The sequence below is a fragment of the Natator depressus genome, chromosome 6, assembly GCF_965152275.1.
Source record: "Natator depressus isolate rNatDep1 chromosome 6, rNatDep2.hap1, whole genome shotgun sequence".
NCBI lineage: Eukaryota > Metazoa > Chordata > Testudines > Cheloniidae > Natator > Natator depressus.
The window spans coordinates 25,011,092-25,030,688 of NC_134239.1; the positions used below are offsets into that span (position 1 = coordinate 25,011,092).

A 19,597-nucleotide genomic window follows, 5' to 3' on the forward strand; every position below is an offset into this window, starting at 1 on the left:
CTTGATGGCTATCTGTTGTGTGTTGCTGGACAGATTGCAGTTCTGTGTAACTAAGTAACCGGGGCTAGCAAGTCAAGAAGGGAGGGATATCACTCGGGTGTGTAACTGTTTACAGCTTCCCTAGAAGAATTCGCTCTCGGGTCAAATCCTACAGTTTCAGAAGTACCTCCATGGAATCCAGGAGGAGATCGTCACAATGAATTCTATATAAGAGACTGATGTATAGTGCTGATCAGTGGGTGGAAATGCAGAGTGTGTGGGGGGCGGGGGGAGGGGTGTTTAGCATAAACTACTTACTATTGAGGAAGTCTGCCCCCTGTCACCCATCTCTCAAATATTTTGTGCTAAAGCTACTTTTAAAGTTTTTTTCTTCTCAGATTTCCTTACTAATGCCCCTGAAATAAATCCCCGCATTCTAATGTTCTTATCTCTTTTCTTTGATGAATTTTCTCTCTACCCTCCTACTCAGCTGTCCCTGAATTGCCTTCCTAAATCCCTTCTGTCCTTCGTTAACCTCCTGTTGTCTCTCACTGCCGAGGGCACCACTTTCAAAGCAGTTTTATAAGCCTAAAAAAGAAAAAAAATATATCCAATTTTTTTAATTTTCAGGGTGTTTCTCCTACCCCTCCCCCCCTTTTTTTGTCTTTTTACTCCCTCCCATTTTTCACTGGGAAAAGGGAGTGGGATTTGATAAAGTGGGGAAACTCCATTTTTCAGACCTTTTTAATGTGCAATTAAAACTTACTTTTCCCTACTTCCTAATTGTCTTCCCACTTTTGCCAGTTAGAAAACGTTACAAAAGGTGGGAAAGTGGGGCAAACCCCATAAAAAACAAACACATACCCAGGATTTTTTACCTATATGTAGTGTGACAAAGTTCCTCATCTACCTTGGGGGGTCTTGCACTTATTGGTGGATTTGCTCGCCTTGGAGCTTCACGGCAGCCCTCAGCTTGGCCGTTTTCATGAACCCACAGTCCAGGTCGACTCCTCCTGTGTCTGACCAGGAGTTGGGAGATTTGGGGGGAACCCAGGCCCGCCCTCTACTCCAGGTTCCAGCCCAGGGCCCTGTGGAATGCAGCTGCCTAGAGTGCCTCCTGGAACAGCTGTGCGACAGCTGCAACTCCCTGGGCTACTTCCCCATGGCCTCCTCCCAACACCTTCTTTATCCTCACCATAGGACCTTCCTCCTGATGTCTGATAATACTTGTACTCCTCAGTTCTCCAGCAGTACGCCTTCTCACTCTCAGCTCCTAGCGCCTCTTGCTCCCAGCTCCTTACACGTGCACCACAAACTGAAGTGAGCTCCTTTTTAAACCCAGGTGCCCTGATTAGCCTGCCTTAATTGATTCTAGCAGCTTCTTGATTGGCTGCAGGTGTTCTAATCAGCCTGTCTGTCTTAATTGTCTCCAGAAGGTTCCTGATTATTCTGGAACCTTCCCTGTTACCTTACCCAGGAAAAAGGGACCTGCTTAAACTGGGGCTAATATATCTGCCTTCTGTTACTCTCCTGTAGCCATCTGGCCTGACCCTGTCACAATAGGTAAAAATTTCTTTTTTTGAAAAATTTCAGTTTCTCTGAAACCCTATTTTCCAGTTAAGTGACTCTTTGTCCCAAATTTTCAATTTTGAGACACACTAGTTTGAACAGACTTTCACTGCAGCTACCCATGTGTTCCCATTCTGTGGCTAAATAGGGAACTTCAGTTTCCAGAGCAGTCAGTCCTTTCATAAACAGCAGAATTCCTCCCACCTATTCAGCAAAGAATCCAGCGTGGACAAGGTGCTGTTTGAATCTGGAATAGACTGCTACTTAGTATGATTATATAATGGTCCAGGGCACTTAGCAACAATAAGTGAGTGGGATGTTATATTAACAAGTGTAGAATATGATCATATCAGAATGTGTGTGTGTGTGGAATGTGGTGATTGTCCATAGGAAAAGAGGGTACCTCTTGTATATAGGTTCAACTGTGTGAGTAGGTGGGCTCATTTTCAGAGTGAGCTGGCTTGTAAAGCAAGTGGGCCAGATCTTTATGTGCAACTGGTGTAAATTGGTGAAGCTCCATTGATTTCAGTTGAGTTCTGCCAGGTTATACTAGCTGAGGATCTGAATTTGAGTGTGGGTGAATCATGATTTACAAATAGTGTGGTATTTCCTAATTTCTCTCTTCCTGACTAAATCATGGGTGATTAGTGTGCCATTTATTATGCAGGATTTCTTTACTCAGTATTCTGATGTAGGTTAGTATAGGATTATTTAGGCAAAGGGAAAAATCCTACAGTACATGCTTCCTGTATCTGTTATAAATACTCAATATACAGTGAGACTTGTCAAGTTAACACTAAGGGACCACCAAAAATCAGTTGCTTAATGGTCTTCTCATAAAGATGGAACAGAATTGCAGTCAATATGGACCTGATCCAAAACCCAGTAAGTCAGTGGAAAGACTCCCCTATATATTTCCTATGTTTGGGGATACTTTAAGGTGGTCTCTTAAGAGAGTAGCTTGCCTAATAGGATGATTTTTCAATACATTTTTCACTATAGTAGAATATTTTGTAATAATAAGAATACTTAGTATTTATAAAAACAACAAAGAGTCCAGTGGCACCTTAAAGACTAACAGATTTATTTGGGCATAAGGTTTCGTGGGTAAAAACCCACTTCTTCAGATGCCGTATTCATCTTGCACATTACATGATCAAAGCACGATATAGAGATTAACTAATCCTTATAACTCCCCTGTGAAGTAGGGGTGTAAATGTTGTTATCCCCATTTTACAGATGGAGAAATTGAGTCATAAAGGTGAAGTGACTGGCCCCAGACCACATAGCAAGTTTAGTGGAAAAGCCAGGACTGTAACTCAGGACCTCTTGACTGCCTGTAATGTGCTCGTTCCACTAGATGACACTGCCTAATTCTCTGAAACGCTGCGCAGCCAGTACTTTCTGGCCTGGAATATACAGGTTTTTTACTTCTAATTTCCCACATTTGCGACTCCCAGTGCAGCTCCTCTGCTGGCATAGCTTTTAACCTCACTAGATGGCGCTCCAGTGCAGTTTTGCCTTTGTTTAGGGAAAATGTAACTTGTAATTTTTGTGTGTGCTTTTTACCATATAAATATGCAGGCTAAATGTTTGTGTTTTCATTCTCTCTCTGTCTAAGAGCTTATGTAATTTAGACAGAATTAGAGAGTATTTTCTGTGCTGTTCGAGAACCCACACATGACAAATTCTGCTCTCCTTTATACCCGGATGAATTCAAAGTAACTTAGTTGATTTCAGTATAACTGAAAGAATTTTAACAGGCATGAACTGAGTAGAGGACTTGAAAGTAAATAATTTAACAGCCAATCAGAATAACACACCTGGCAAATGCAGAGATGTAGTAAAAAGTTACCTTTTTTTTTTTTACGAGCAGATAAGATATTGCAGTTTCTAGCAATATTTCATATGATGAGTATTGATAAGTAGATCTTATCTGCCTGAAAAAAAGGTTAAAAATCCTTTTTAACTGGGCCCATTGTAGAGGAATCAAGGATTTGGGTTTGAGCAGAATGGGAGGATTCAGGAGGTAGAGGAAGATAGGTCCTTATTGCGCACATGATTAAATCTATCCCTATTCAAAGCTTAGCATGTGCTTAAATGTTTTGCTAAGCATGTACTTATGTCTTATGGGTCTTAAACACAGGTTTAAGTGCTGTGTTGAAAAGGGATGAGTTTGATCACATGCTTTAAGTTCAGTACGTTTTGCTGAATTGGGGTCTTGGTGAGATTCAGGAACTTAAGGACCTGGGTGACTGGAAGTTTCAAGATTGTTGCTGCGTGCACAAATCTGAATTTGACCTAGATGTTTTACAATCCTAGAAATGTAGGGCTGGAAGGGACCTTGAGAAGTCATCAAGTCCAGCCCCCTGTACTGAGGAAGGACCAAGTAAACCTAGATCAGGGGTTCTCAATCTTTTTCTCTCTGAGGCCCCCCTCGACATGCTATAAAAACTCCAGGGCCCAGCAGGGGGGTGGGCAGTCTTGGGGCAGAGGCCTTGGGCATAGGTGAAGTTTGACTTCTATTTTTGGGTGGCAGGGGCCAGTGGGGCTCGAGCAACCTCCACATGGTGGGGTCCAGAGAGGAAGTGCTACCTCTACCCCCTGACTCACCTCAGCAAGCCACCCACCAGTCTGGGTTGTGGAGGAGCCTTGGGGAGGTGCAACCAAAAAGTATAACCCAAAGGTGGGGGGCTTAGCTCAAAAAGCTTGAAAACAGCTTAGGGTGCAGGGAGGGGGTAGCTAGAGGCTGTGTGCAGACAGGGGGTAGCCCAGGGTGCAGGGAGGGGGTAGCTGGGGCTGTGTGCACACAGGGGATGGCTGTGGGTGCAGGGAGGGGGTAGCTAGGGGCTGTGTGCAGGCAGAGGGGGTAGCTCCGGGTGCAGGGAGAGGGGTACTAGGGGCTGTGTGCAGGCAGAGGGGTAGCTCAGGGTGTAGGGAGAGGAGTATTAGGGGCTGTGTGCTGGGAGAACTCCCCTGCAGTCCCTGTTCCCGGAGGGGTCTGCCAGCCATGGAGCCGGCTCTCCCCAGCCAGGCGGCTCTTACGGAAGCTCTGCGGGAGCAATGGGAGCTGAGGAGCAGCTTCAACCCAGGGCACCAGCAGGAGTAGAGGGAACGCTGCCGCTGCGTGCTCCATGGCACCAGCCAGAGCAGCAGCTGCCCCTCACTGCCTAGCTCCAGCTTCTCACCGCCGACCTGGCTGGGGGCAGGGAGAGGAGATGGGGGAGAGAGGTGTGGAGCTGCCCCCAGGACTGCCCTGCTCTTGCGCTGCAGGTGGGGGAGGGGGGCAATGCCCTCCATGTCCGCAGCTCTGCCCATGGGCTCAGGGCTTCTGCCTCACAAGGAGCACCAGGGCTCTGGGATTCAGCCCTGTGCCTCCTGGCTTCAGCCCCGCACCTCCCGGTTTCAGCCCCGCATGTGGCGCCGGCGATTGGGGCTTCAGCCGCAGGACCGCGGACCCCTGATTGAGAACCACTGACCTAGACCATCCCTAACAGGTGTTTGTCCAACCTGTTCTTAAAAACCTCAGATGACGGGGATTCCACAACTTCCCTTGGAAGCCTATTTCAGAGCATAACTACCCTGATAGTTAGAAAGTTTTTCCTAATATCTAACCTGAATTGCCCTTAAGATTAAGCCCATTACTTCTTGTCCTACCTTCAGTGGACATGGAGAACAATTGATCACTGTCCTCTTTAGTACAGTCCTTAACATATAGACCAGTCCCTCCTCTGTCTTCCTTTCTCAAGACTAAACATGCCCGGTTTTTTCAACTTTTCCTCGTAGGTCAGGTTTTCTATTTTCTTTTATAATTTTTGTTGCTCTCTTCTAGACTCTCTCCTGTTTGTCCAATCTTTCCTAAAGTGTGGCATCCAGAATTGGACTGATACTCCAGCTAATGAGTAGAGTGGGACAATTATCTGCATTTTATAGCCAGAAAATTAGGAATAACTATGTGTTGTCTGGCGAAGATGTGACCAGTCAGGTTACTTTGCCAGTCATCACACAGATTACTTTAATTCATTTTAATACAGCAATCCCATGGGTTTAAAATTCTATAAAAGATATTAGGGCAAAGTCAGACTTAGCATAAGCAGATGCAGCTCCCACTGGTTTAATGGAATTTCATCCACTTGCACCAGGACTGAATTTGGTCCAAGAGTGTCCACCCCCGTGACGTCTCTTGTGTGAAATAAATCCCGCAGATGATCTGATCCTGTAGCTATAAAAGATGATCTTTGCTCAACCCCGGCACTTTTGCTCCACCCGTTACATATATTTTTTCAGACCATAATATCCCTCTTCTCAATGAGATTATTTGATTTTTGTTGCTTTTATTTTTAAGTGAGGTCCAGGCGGAATATCTGTGCATATACAGAGACTGTTAACCTTAGAAGCTGAAACTTTATTATGGTAATTTCAAGTGGCTGGTTTAAACTGCTCAAAGCCAATTTGATTCATTATGGTAAATGCAGCTATGGTTCTGGGCACCTTCTTCTCAATCCATGCCACAGTGATGCAAGAAGAAAGCAAAGAGTTCTGTGGCATCTCGACATCCCACCCAAAGCACCACAGGGCATAAATTGCAATGGGAAATGCTTGATTGTGTATAAAGTTAGCCTCTCTTTCTCCACAAAGTCCAATACTCCACATGAGTCTTCTGATATGTTTGTGCTAACAAAAAGGGGAGGAAAAACCAATGAAATCTCATCTAATCAAATCTGCTAGGAACTCATAAGTTCAGTGTAAAAATAAACGAGTTATAAGTGCTCTTGGAAAAGCAGTTTAGAAGGGGAATGTGGTCAGAGCCATGGCTGCTAAAATACACTGCAATGTGAGAGATGCCCAGTGCGCCACACTTGATGCTATACAAATAACAGTGGTTTAAATCCTGAGGTTCCTACTCATCTGAAAATTACTCTAAAAATTGCCTTCTGCCTCACTAAAATGAGAAGGAAGGCGGCTGCCTGGGCTGAAAACACACTTCAGGGATCATAGTATTCTGAATAAAATGGGATGTTATCCTTCTGTGTGTCCACAGTGGGAAAGCCCAAAAAGCAGGCTTTTCCCTCTTCACACAGAATTGGAGTCAATCTCTAAGTTCTGTCTGCTTGCTCCAAAGACCTTTGACGTTTGGTAGTAATTTTGGAATGCATCCTGACATTTGCCGATGAAAAAGAAATGCATGTATGTTTATAAGGCCTGATTCACCACTGTGTTATTCCAGTTTTACACAGATATAACACCCTTGATATCAGTGGAGTTACATGGCATTACACTGGAGTGACAGTGGTGAATTCCCAACTATTCCAGGGATTTAGTTCTACAACACAGGATCATAAAATAAATATTCATCCTCAGATGGTAAATAAAAACCCAGAGTATTTCCCCTCACCTGCACTTCATTTCCCAGTTTTCACTCTGATTCCATCTTGCCCCCAATTTACCAGTTCTTGACACCTGCCTGGCTTTGCAGACTCATCCATTTAATTATAGGCTAAACTAAATTTTCTTCTTCATAAAGCAATGTAGCCTCTGATCCTCCCCCACTCTATGTGAATCTCAGTATTCTCATCCTTTTGCATCTCCCCACCCCTCTGCTTAAACTTCCTATCATTCTGGAAGTGTAATGTATTATTTGTGTTCCTTTATTGTTCTTTGACTTGATGAACCAGTGAGAGTGGAAGACAGGAACCAGTTTGTCACCTGTGTTTGGGCTTCCAAGCCACAGTGTTAGAAAGTGCTTGCCTCTTGCATAGTGTTAGACTAGATGTCTGGTGGAAGTATGATATGGAATTCAGTTTTGAAAAAGGATGAGAAATGATTCCTGCCTTGTTGAATTTTCAGGACACTGCACTGGGCCAAATGGGTGTCAGGAGGATCAGAGCAACTTCATTATCACATCTGCTGACCTCAGAGGGGCACAGTGTGACTGATGAAGTGGGCTCCAGGTAGGGTTTCTACACACATGGGCTGTTACTTTTATTCCCATCTCAGCGAGGGCCACAGATCAAACATTTCTCTTAAGTGCTGTGTTCTTATTTGTAACTCCATTTGCCATCAGTGTTTCTTTCCGTTGTATTATTATTTTCGTGTTCTCCCACATCTTTGTGTCCTAACTTCACACTGGTTCCCCTGTCTTTCATCTTCCCCTCTACCACAGTGCCCCACTTTTGCGTAGCTAATGCCCTGAATGTTATTGGCCAGCTGGTCAGCTGGTGTAAATCCGTTCCATTGAAGCCAGTGAATCTGCTCTGATTTACGCTAACTCATGAACTGGGCCTATATCTTGTCTTAAGACTCCTACACAAACAGGTACCAAACATAATTTTAGCTACAGTCTCCTGCTAAATTCTGGAAGTAGGGGTAGTATTATCCCAGATGAGATGACTGGGATTTAGATAATCAGAAGACTGAGATGTAATAGCAAGGTACATAAATAAGAGCTTTATTATCCGTGGGCTAGGTTCTCCCCTGCACTGAATGAAACTGGGACACAGGGGAGAATCTGACTCATGGACAGTAATGCTCTGAAAAGTGAATGGCATAAAAATGAATGGCATTGTGAGCTTCCCTGTTTATCGTGTCTCAGTGGCTGCCAGACCAAACGAACTCAAGTTTAGAAGGAAAATAGTGGCTTTTCTAATTGCCAGTCTCACAAACTCATCCAGCCGGGGGTCTGAAAGTCAAGTTTGGTTCTTCTTGGCTTATGCATTACCACCAGTGATCTTGACCCAACAGAGATGTGCTGTAGGTGTAGTTAAGGTGCAACACAGGTGTGCACCTGGGTATACCTCAAGGCAAAGATTCTGCAATTGGCCGTTAGTTAGTTTTATTGATGGTACGTGAGCCAGAACAGAAACCAGCTCCTTCTGTCATGGTTGTGCTAGTTTTTCAGGGCTAACTTAAGTATTAAAAACTCATTTTTGCCCTCTGCTAAGTAGAGAACAAACTCTGAATACACAACAAGCAAGAGGAGTTGGTTAAGAAGGTACCATTTTTATGTAGTCACTTTTCTAACCATACTACTAACCAACCTCTACTTTAAGCACACCTGATGCAGGAAGGTACTAATGCCCCCAAAATAACAGGAGACAGATCTTTTTGGAAGTTCTAGGAGTACTGGAGTAATTTTAATTTGGGGACAGGCATCATCAACAGAAAATACTGCATGATAATCAGACCTTTCAGTCCTGCAATGCAGCAGTATGGAATTGAGGGGGGAGAAAGGAGAGGGGGAAACAACAGTTTTTCTCTCTGCACCCTATGGGGAACTCAGAGCAGGAGAACTGTGTATTTGGGTCAATTGAGTCCTCAAGGAAAATTTTCATGCAGTCTTTTCAACCCATTTTCATACATTATTGTAGAAGATGCCAAACTATAAAGGAAGCTGCACAAATATTAATCAGAAGTAATAATATAATTGTAAACCGTCTGTTCTGCTGCTGCTGACACCTGTTATTTTAAAGTAACTTCAGCTAAGTCCCGGGTATGGACATGAATGTGTTCATTAAAGGCCTGATCCACTACCCACTGAAGTCAATGAGAGTCATTCCCTTAACTTCTGTGGGCTTTAAGTCAGACCCTGAAGTTCTTTTCTGAGCCGTGTCCGTACATGGCATTGTAGCCATCTCCTCCCTGAAGACTGCCTCTTTCCATGGTATTATGTATGGCTAGAAAGGCATAAATTTTTCATTGATGACACTAGGAAGAGCACAATACAGAAAGGAATATGACACTAAAAAGCCTTTAAATCAAGGAGGAGGACCGGATAATGTGCTACACAGGTTTTTATCATGTAACAGTTCCACTGGAAGGCCAGGCAATTGAAAGGGATCTCCCACCTACCTTCTGTGGAGAGCTTTGGCCTTGGATTGGACCCCCATTTCCTTTCTGGGCCCCAAGTCTCCTCTGCTTCTTTGCATAAGTCCACTTCTTCCAGTTCGCTCCAGCAATCTTTCTTCGGTCCCATTGCTGCCCTCTTTTCCCAAAAGGGTTTCCACAGCCTTTCCACTTGTCTTTATCTGGCTTTCCAGCCAAACTAAGCCACCCCTGCTCAGGATACCATGTCAAAGTCCCACTGTTGATTTAGCCTGGATTGGTCCATTCATTCCTGCTCTGTCTCCTTGTGGTCTTGTACCAAAACCAAAAGAAACAAAGACCAAAATAAACAACCTCTTTCCCCAGCCTACTCCCCTGGAGTCTCCAGGTTTCCACAGTGAGTCTGAATCCAGGTCCCAAAATAAACAAGCTTTCCTTTGTTGGGGATTCTTCTTAGTCATCCATCATTTTCTTTGCCTGGCTCCCAGGTTCATCACTGGAAAGACCAAAGAACTCCTACTCTCTGCAGGCATCTCTGCAGGATAAGTAAGGGAGCTGTTTATAGAAATTGGCCCCCTTCCTGGCATGACTTGTTGTGGAGACCTACAATTCCCATCTTCCTAGGGAATACCTATTCCTCGCATTTGCCAGGGCTGGGCAAAATGTGTAATGCTGGACCCAAGGCCTATCTTAATGGGCTAAACACCCTGTTACACAGTGGCATTAATTTAGGATTGCCATATTAGTAAGAGTAGCAACACTAAGTTATGCCACTGAAACTTCTATGTCTAACACATTTTCTGTAGCAAAATTCTGAATCCAAGGTCATGCACTGTGAGTCAGAGGTGGAGGTGTGAATAAAATGAGGGATTCTGACTACAGATCCTCTGTTCAACTTCACTGCACAGGGGTTGTGCAAACAACAGAGCTAAGAACACAATTGTTTAAAAAAATTAACAAGAAGGGGGCAAAAAACCCCTATCAAAACATTTATTTTGCCGTGTGACATCCTTGTAGAACAACGTGGGAGCTGACTAATGGCAAGGTTTATACTGTTTGGGCACCCCTGAGACAGCACACAAGCCCATCACTATTATACAGGTAGGCTACTTGTCTTTTGCCTCTTCAGAAGATGGATGACATGAGGGATGGAAAGAGGCTGTCTTATGTCCAAATCCTGGTTTCACTGAAGCCAGTGGAAGTTTATCAGATGTCGTAAATGGGATGGTAGAGTGCTGAACATCCACCGTCCCTGTTTAGAGGTTGCTGAAGACCAGTTTAGCCTGTTGACATGGACTTTATTTATGCCTCTCAAAATAGTCCACGTAGTGGCCACTGCAGCAGTGCAGAGTCATCAGGTTGTAAGAATGCCCATGCCCCCAACATATCCCTGTTCTGTAACACCTTGGTGATGCAGGAGGATCTGCCTGTAATGGGGTATTACTTATGTTTTTGCCTGGGCAAACTGGGCTGGCACATAGGGGCTGTGAGGCAACATTAACTTGGGCCTGGAGACTCTGACAGTGGGTTAGAGGGTAGTGCTGGTCTATGAACCACCTCTGATTAACATCAAGTATGCCTTTTTTAGCAAGAAGCTGTCATCTTCAAAGTCCCCCCCCATCCTCATTAATTTTAATATTTTTTCAGCCTTCCTGTTGAAAATGAATTCTTAATGAATGCCTATACTGTTTGAAATGCCTCGAATTCCCTCCATAATGATGCCTCTCCATCAAATTGAAAACACATTCTTCATAAACAAAAAACAAAACCTTGTGGCATGCAATTTACATAACTTCTGTGGTGCTTTTTAATTTATATCATTCATTTTTATGTATTTTTAAATGATTTTTTTCTGCCTTCTTTAATCTGATTATGCCAGGTGAACACAAGGGGATTGCTGGGTTAGTTAGCGGTTTTCATTTAGTTTTAACTCTGGCTCTGTTGAACCAATGTTCTAAATATAAAAGCGTTCTCCTTACTCTCTCTGTCTCTGAAGTTTTGATGTGTCCATCACCTTAGCATCACCTTGAGACCTTTTGTATTTCATTTGTTTTGCTTTGCGTCCATTCTTCTTTTCAGCATTCACTTGTCATTTTTTTTCAGGTTTGCACTTTGAGTGAATTTCTGCTCTGGGATGTAAGTGTGTTGTTCGCATTGACATGAGTGGGGACGAAAAGAATTTGCCCTTAAGCTCAGTTCCTATTGGTATCAGAGTAGAGAGAAACTTGGTGATAACAATGTTCTTACACTGCAATAGATACAGGAAGATGAATCTCTTTTTAGTGTACATCTTTACTGTAGGGATATCAGCTGTGAATCTCAGAGCAGGACCAGAGGATAAACTGAGCATGAGACCGAGGACCAAATTCCATCATTGCATGGCCACTCCTTCATACCAAAGGAGCCAGGAGAACTGGCTTTTAAGCCACTCTACCAGCCCCCCTCCTCAGGGAATTCACCTGGCCTAGAGGGAGTCCTTGACAAGTGTAACAAGCTCTGTGGCAGCCCTCATGGGGGACTCCAATGCCAGAGGCATGTTGGGAGTGGAGGGTTGTGTGGCTGCAGTGTTCCTATGCTCCCACAATTCCTGGCGACTTCAGCGGCCTGTGGGATCATCGGCATCTAGGTGCAAGTTAATGCAGCACCCTAGGCTGGCTTATCCGGTGCAAGCCCCAGGCTAGGGGAGGTGGAAAGCCACCTTCGTACCTCCACTTGGATCTCTGCATTGAGCTCAGCTCAGCTGCAGAGGTGAAATGGCCCATGAGAGCCTGGAGTCCCTGCTGTAAATTCTCACAAGTGACTAGTAATGCTGTGGGGTGTCCCGTTTTGGGTCGTCAATCTAACCGCCAGGCCTTTTGCAGTGGGGCCTCAAGCTGGGCATCTGAAAACACTAGTCGCTTTTGAAAACATTGGTCCTGGAATATTAATCCTTGCTGTGACACAGAGTCTTTCTGTGGCCTTGGGTAAGTCACGTAGGGCTACATTTTCAAGTGCTGACTGATTTTTAGTGCCCAAGTTGAGATACCAAGTTGTCTCAAAGTTGGGCACCCGAAAACTGCTGCACCCAAAATTACTGGACGCTTGAGAATCTGGGCCTTAATCGCTCTGCCTCCATTTTCCCTGGCTTTTGCCCCACTCCCTGCACCCTACCTTGCAAGGAGCCTGTCTGGAGCAGGTTTGCATACCTCCAAGGACATGCAGTGGAAACCGCACCTGCTTGGCTCCACAGCCCTCAAAGCTGAAGCAGGATCTGCCACTTAAAGTGCAGTCCTGAAACCTGCTCTTAAAAGAAAGGCAAACATGTGAACTAGGCAGCTGAGCAGAAACTCTGTTGCAAGACGAAGCGTTAGACATTTTGAATAAGCAGCAGCTCATTTCCACCATGGTTTGGCTCCTGGTAGTTTGACAGCTGCATGGTCTCTCTTGCTCTGTTGTATTGCAGCCTTGCCTCCCTTGACCTTATAACCAAGAGGCAGGAAAGGTTCAGCAGCCTGCCTCCAAGGATAAATAGAGACTTGTGTTTCTTTAATAATGACTTGGGTTTTTACATTGGTAATAAAGGGTGGTTTGTGTATCAGGAAAGCTGTGAGAGCAGCAGAGAGGATTCCTAATGGGAGTCAAACAATCATATGCACGGTGGACGAGGGTGTAATTCCCAATCTGAGGCACTCTAAGGGCTTTCATCAGCTTTTTTTCCCCCATATACTGGCAGGCATTTCATTTTCAGGAGTTAATTCCGCCTGTATCAGCACAGCTGTAATCTGCACCCACTGCTGTGCCAGCCTGTAAATCAGTACAGCTGGTTACTTGCCCTAAGTTACTGTGTGAATTCTCAATGTGCTACCAGGGGCTCTTCTTGCATCGCCCAGTTTGCAGTCAGGCAGCCTAATAAATTTATCTCTGCTACCTGTCTGAGGTTTTCCTTGCTGGTTTCCTTCCTAGTTCCTACAATTTAGTAACCGGCTTTGGATCTCGCTGCACAATGGGAGCTCCTCCCTGATTGGCTGTCAGTGATGTCATACTCAAGTCAATGATACCTAGTTCTCTCTGTTATACTGTATCCTGCCTGATGATGATGTGGGGAGGATTCACTCTTGGGTGTATCTCCCGCTCTGAGGTGTGCTCTATTCATTGGATCAGAAAAGTGACAGCTGGAAAAGACCTCTTAACTCCTCTTGTCCATCCCACAGACCTGAAAACAGGATTGTTCCCTACAGTATATTGCCCAGCAAAGCTGGTTGAGTTAGACAATAAATTATCTGAGGAATTTCATAAGTATGTGCCTGCAATTTTCAGCCAAAAGGTTGTTTGCAAACCCTTTGCATTAGTCCATTGCTGTTTGCTATTTATTATTTCATGGTGTGGGCATAGTTTCCTAAGTCACATGGGTATTGTTTCAGCGCTCTGACTGGCTGACTGCAGTTTTTTAAACAGGAGAGTAAAGAATTAGGGATGATGAATAACAAATAGCAGATGCTCTTGTTCTCACACAAGTAATGTGATTCACACGGGGAACAGACATTCCCCAAGCAATTGGGCAAACAGACGCTCCTGTGCATGAATGTTTGCAAAGTACCAACAAAAAAGGGCATGAACATGGCTGAATTGAACAGCCATTAGCGTCCATACAAGCACTGTTTTTGCATGTCCCGTCACCAAGCTAAAGCAAAGCAACAATTAGAAATGTGCAGATGCATGGTGCACACGCAAAGCAAGGGGTTGTGTCCTCTCGTGATGATGCTGTCCCTGACCTGTCTGTGGCCACAAAGGGTCTCGTTCCACCCTCAGTGTAATTTAATGGAAATTACACCCGTGTTACAGAAAGTAGAACGGGGCATGTGTAAGTGGTTAGTTGGAGATGCTGCAGCACAACCAGGACCTGCAGCAGACAGAGGCCGATGCCAAAGCCCCAGCAATCCCACTTGCCAATCTGAACCTCATGGCTCTGACTCAGGCGTTTTAATTGCCTGACATATTTTGAGACATTTAGCAACCAGTTCTGAGTAACAGGAAGAACTAAAGATGCAGAAATAGCAGAATGGTGTGAAGGGGAGGGGGGGAGGAGGTCAGGAGAGAAGGCAGGGAGCTTTCCTTTCTAGCTCATGGACATTGCAGCTGGAAGGGACAGAGAATTTTTCTCCTCCAGTCTCACTTACATAATCCTTCCCGCCAGCACTTGGGTTTAGCAGAAAGCCTTCAAAACTTCTGCATCTCTCAGCTCCTCTGTTTCACTGCAGGGATTATAATCAGTTTAGTCAACTCATTTTTTATGATATTTTATGAGAGAGAGAGAGAGAGAGGATAATTGGTTTCCAAGTTCTGCTCATCACATAACTTGCCACACAGTAGTATGAACAGTCTCTCACTCCCCTCTGCCCCCACTAAACATGAGTAAGACACAGCTGGTCTGTTTTTCAGAACCACTGACCCTAATGAATACCCACTCCTTGCCCATGTTACCCTTCCCCATTTATGGCTGCTTTCACGTGAAAAAATAACCCTATGTGGCCAGTGCTTAATTTGTGCCAGGGTTGAGCCCCAGCACCTCTAGCCTTGGCAGTTCATAGCCCTGGCACCTCTGGGCTTGATGCATCAGTTATGAAAGTAAAAATAGTGCTTGAGCCCCAGCACTTCTTTCATTACTAATTGTGAACTGTATGTGGCACGTATTTTTCTCCACGTTGTTAACATTCCCCATTTTACAGGTGCAGAAATTGAGGCAGAGAGAGACAAGCTGATCTTACTCAAGGCCACCCAGGAAGCCTTTGTTAAAAATGACATTAGAACACTGATATCCTGACTCCTAGGTCTGTGCTTCCTCTGTATGTACATGCTGGTCATTGTGTATGGCCTTGCACAGGGGCTTGGGTGATGTCTATTTAACTCCTCCCGTCCCTTTCTGAATGGAGAGGAGGATAATCTTCCCCAATTCACTGATTGTTTGAGATCTTGGGAATTTCTTTTGGGGGCTTGTCTACACAGGGGAAATGAACCAGAATATCTATTGTGCAATAAGCTAGTCTGTAATAACTATTTCTTAGTAGCTCCCCATGTGGACATCCTTATTCTGGAATAAGAGTGTGCGCGTAGGAAGCTATTGCAGAATAGCTATTGTGCTTTAAATTCACACCCTACCTTATTCAGGAATAATTTCCCTGAGTAGACAAAGCCTTAGAAGGGGGCAAGAGGAAGTGTTGCTAAAAAACAGTACAGACTTTGCCTTCTGTTCTGGTTGCTAACCTTCTTCCCATTTCTTGGGCAATTTTTGCTCTCTGCATTTAGCTGGGCTGCTCCCAGGAGGCAGGCATGTTCTCTGGGTGTGCTCTGTGAAGCTTTCCCTACCTACATCTCCATCATTAATAAAACACATAGCTGTGGTGTTCTGTAGTCAGTCTGCCTCTCTCTTCTCTGTGGGAGCTGATTTTCCTACGAGCCGAGGTCAGCTTGGCTGTTTGAGAAGTCACTTTTGCAGTCAGAGTCTGGTTCCCACTTGGTGGTCTCTTTTTTGGGTTGTGTAAAGCATGTTTTCAGTGAGCTGTCTGGTGCTGCCCCTCCAAGACTCTGGTGTGTACTTAAAAGTAATTCTCATTAAAGCTGATCACTTACAGGCACCGTCTGTCACCAATTGCAGCTGTTTGGCTCCTAAATGAGAATTCCCCCATCTGCACCTGCCCTCATTACAGTTGCATCCCTGTGCACCTCATTGCCTTGCATGTGTTATAGCTGAAAGTTGAAAAGAAGGATCTCTTTGTCCCTTGGGTGTTGCACATGCCATGTGAGAGAATTCACCAGGAAGCCTCGCAGTCCAATGGACAGAGCATAGGACCACAAGACTGGAGACACCTAATGCTGCCTCCAACTAATGCTGGCTGAGCCACAGACTACATGGCCTTGGGCAAGTCACTTGACCTCTGTGTGCCTCAGTTAACCCAGCTGGAAAAATTGGGTAAAAAGCAGAAACTTTGTTGCTGCGTGTGAGCTGAGTTCTCCTCGGGAAAGATATAAATGGCAAGGAGGTGAGTATTTACTGCTCTGGGGTTTTGTGTCATGTGAGGCTCTTGGATGACTGAGAGTGCCAGCCAGTGTAACTAGTCGGTGCCTAGGTGCATCTAGAGTGGTGACACACACTGATAATGTAAATATGTAGGGAGTGCCAGAGGCTGTTTGCATTTTGTACGTGGGACAGGCAGGAGCCCTCATTTACAGTGGAGATGGCGTCAAACAGCAGCATAACCTCTTCAAAATCCTGACAGGTTTCAGAGTAGCAGCCGTGTTAGTCTGTATTCGCAAAAAGAAAAGGAGTACTTGTGGCACCTAAGAGACTAACCAATTTATTAGATTATAAGCTTTCGTGAGCTACAGCTCACTTCATCGGATGCATACAGTGGAAAATGCATACAAAATCCTGATGTGTCAGTGCTGCTGGGTTTTCTTTTTGGCATGTTCCTCAGGGAGTGAGCTTCCTTTCTGGACACAGTTGGCTTTGCCAAAATGTACGACGACTCTGAGAGGCAGCCAGAAGTCCATGAAGTCAGAGCTTCCCAAACTGGATTCTGCATAACCCCGCACAGGGCTGTGGGGCAGATGTGAAGCAGCCTGGATGCTGTCTCTAAAGGCATGTAAAACGGGACCCCAGGTAGAAAACTGAATCAAGGGAAGATGTTTGGGGACCCCAGACACTTAGTTTCTTTTACATATTTTGGGCAAATTCGATGGGACTGGTAAATCTGGCTAACATAACATAGTCAAAAAAATGTGCACACTACCACCGCACAACTCTACCTCCCGCACCTCAATCCTGACTAGCAAGATCCTTGCTATTAAAGTTCCAGTCACTCTCCTGCAGTACCCCGTGCTATTCGAGGTGTGAAGCTTCCACCAGCTCTGCTCCGGCACCTGAATCTTGACCTGCAGGACCTCTTGCTCATCCCAGAGTGCTAATAGCATCAAAGTATATGGCAGTCTTTGTGAAGTGGCTTGGGAGACTTGGAGGTGACCAGTGGGGAGAGGGAAGATCTGGGCACCTAGCCCCTTCCCTCTGCAGGAAGGAGGGATGTGTCTCTTTGACATCTCTGGTCATTCACTGCCGAGTCACGATCACTCCAATAGCTGCAATGGAGCCTTCTGTTTTATAGGCAGTCATTGGCTATGAACCTCAACAATGTGCATTGCAATTTCTGGGCTCTGTTACGTATCGATCGAGAGTCGTCAAAGGAAGAGAAGCTTTGTTGGCTACCACCTTCAGTCTCCAAAGCGAAAAAGGTCTAGTGCATTAATTCACAGCACCGGAGCTGTGCCACTGTAGCATCTGAAGTGTAGACAAGCCCTGAGTTGCTACGTGTCCCAAAATATGTGGAACATGTCGTTTCTCACAGATCTGCCCCATATCCTTTTCAGAGCCTTGGATTGATTTGGGGCATTGTGATGTTGCATAACATCACTGAGGGTGCCATGAGGTGAGGACAGCCCATCATGATGTAAAGATGCAGATATTGTGGAGCAATATTCAGGCAACACAAGATGATTATTTTTGCCCCATAGGACCAAGACCAGGAAACATTCCTCTCCCCCTAGTAAAGCATTTAAAAATAGAAATCAGGATTCTTCCATTAGGAGAAACCTGGGAAGTTCACTGGGAAGTATAAGCTTAGAGACTATGGTTTGGGTGCGATCAAGAAAGCTAAGCAATAGATAGGGAAAGACATTCCAAGATGATGGACTATTAAGCAACATGCTAAGACAACTTTTCTTTTCTTCCTCCTCCCCTTCATTCTTCTCTGACTTGCTTGGATATAGGATTTACTCCCACTGCAGGTAGATCTGCCAGCCAATCAGGAGATGGTGTTCAGCATGGTGTTCATGCTTAAATGTCAGCCAACAATTAAACAATTTAAATGGCAGTAAAGATTCATATCCCTCTCTGCAAATCCTCCATGTGGCCGGAGTGGCATTCTTCCGGACGTCACCCCTGAAAGATTCATATTAAGAGCAGACCTGTCTGTGCTGTGAAAGTTCATTAATCATTGGCCAAAGTCAACAGGACAGAGATTTCAGCAGTAGAGTCTGTTGAGCATGTACCATTCTTGGCCTTCCCTTTTTTTGGTCCATCAAACTTGGTTCACCTGCATGTTTCCAAGTTTCCTCCCGTTTTGAACCTAGTGCACTTCTGACATTGTTGAACTTAGAGGCAGGCATTTTATCTCCATGGCTGATGCTCTGTGGCCAAGTGCCAGATTGTCTAATCCAGGGCTGATGCATTTGATTCCAGGCTGTGCTGTTACTTGCCCTGAGCTCTGCACCTGCCCAAGGTGCTCTGCCCATTTTGTTCGGACTAGCATCCCCTGTCAGTCGGAGCCCACTGGTTGTTTGCCAGGGAGAGAGGAAAGAGGATGGCCTGTGTTGCAAGGAGCCTGAGTGAGAGGAGCAGTAGGGAAACTAATAAATTACAAGCCAACATCACCATGAGCCAGCTGGAGAAATCCCCAAGGAAATACTGACATCAGAAGTGTTGCTTGTAAGTGGCACTGTTAACACCTTCTGCAGAGGAAAAGCTTTGTGAGTACTAGTGACCTCAGAAAAGTCACCCACAGGAAGCTGGGTTTGCAGTAGGTAGTAATCCCATAGGACACCCTGTGCTGGTTAGAAATAGGAGAGTTATTAATCTCCAGAGCTCATGCTGGGGGGCTGAAGAGGGACCATCACTTTGTTTCTTACAGATGTTCATTTATCCAGTCGCTCTTGTATATGTAACAGAAGGTACCTGAGCAGAGTGATACTGGACAGGGATGTTAATCTAATAGGCTTTTAAAATCATCATTATTATTTCTATTACCTGAAGCCCTAACCAAGATTGAGACCCCCATTGGGCTTGGTTCTGTACAAATATATAGTGAGAGAGAGAGTCTGTGCCCCAGAGGAGATTACAGGTTAAATAGCCTAGACAGATAAAGGGTAGGAAGGGAAATAGAGGTACAGAGAGGTGAAGTTACATCCGTACGGTCATGTAGCAGAGCTGGGAGAATAACACAGGTCTCCTGACTTCCAGCCCAGCATCCTATGGACTAGACCAGGGACCACCCAGTGACTGGGAATGGCTGGACCAGCGTAGCCAATGTAAAATCTGGCCTGAGCCATCACCTTCCTTGAAGTTCAAGATTGCTCTGGTTGACTCCATACCACATCTCCCTGTGTGGATCCTCCCTGCAGCTTTCCCCCATCATGCAGAGGC

General features: G+C 45.0%; 1 protein-coding gene across 8 annotated transcripts in view; it reads left to right on the forward strand.

The window, feature by feature from the left end:
• The window catches only part of BRSK2 (BR serine/threonine kinase 2), a 427,939-nt gene that overhangs the window by 231,252 nt on the left and 177,090 nt on the right, over nt 1-19,597 (forward strand). The window lies entirely within an intron of this gene.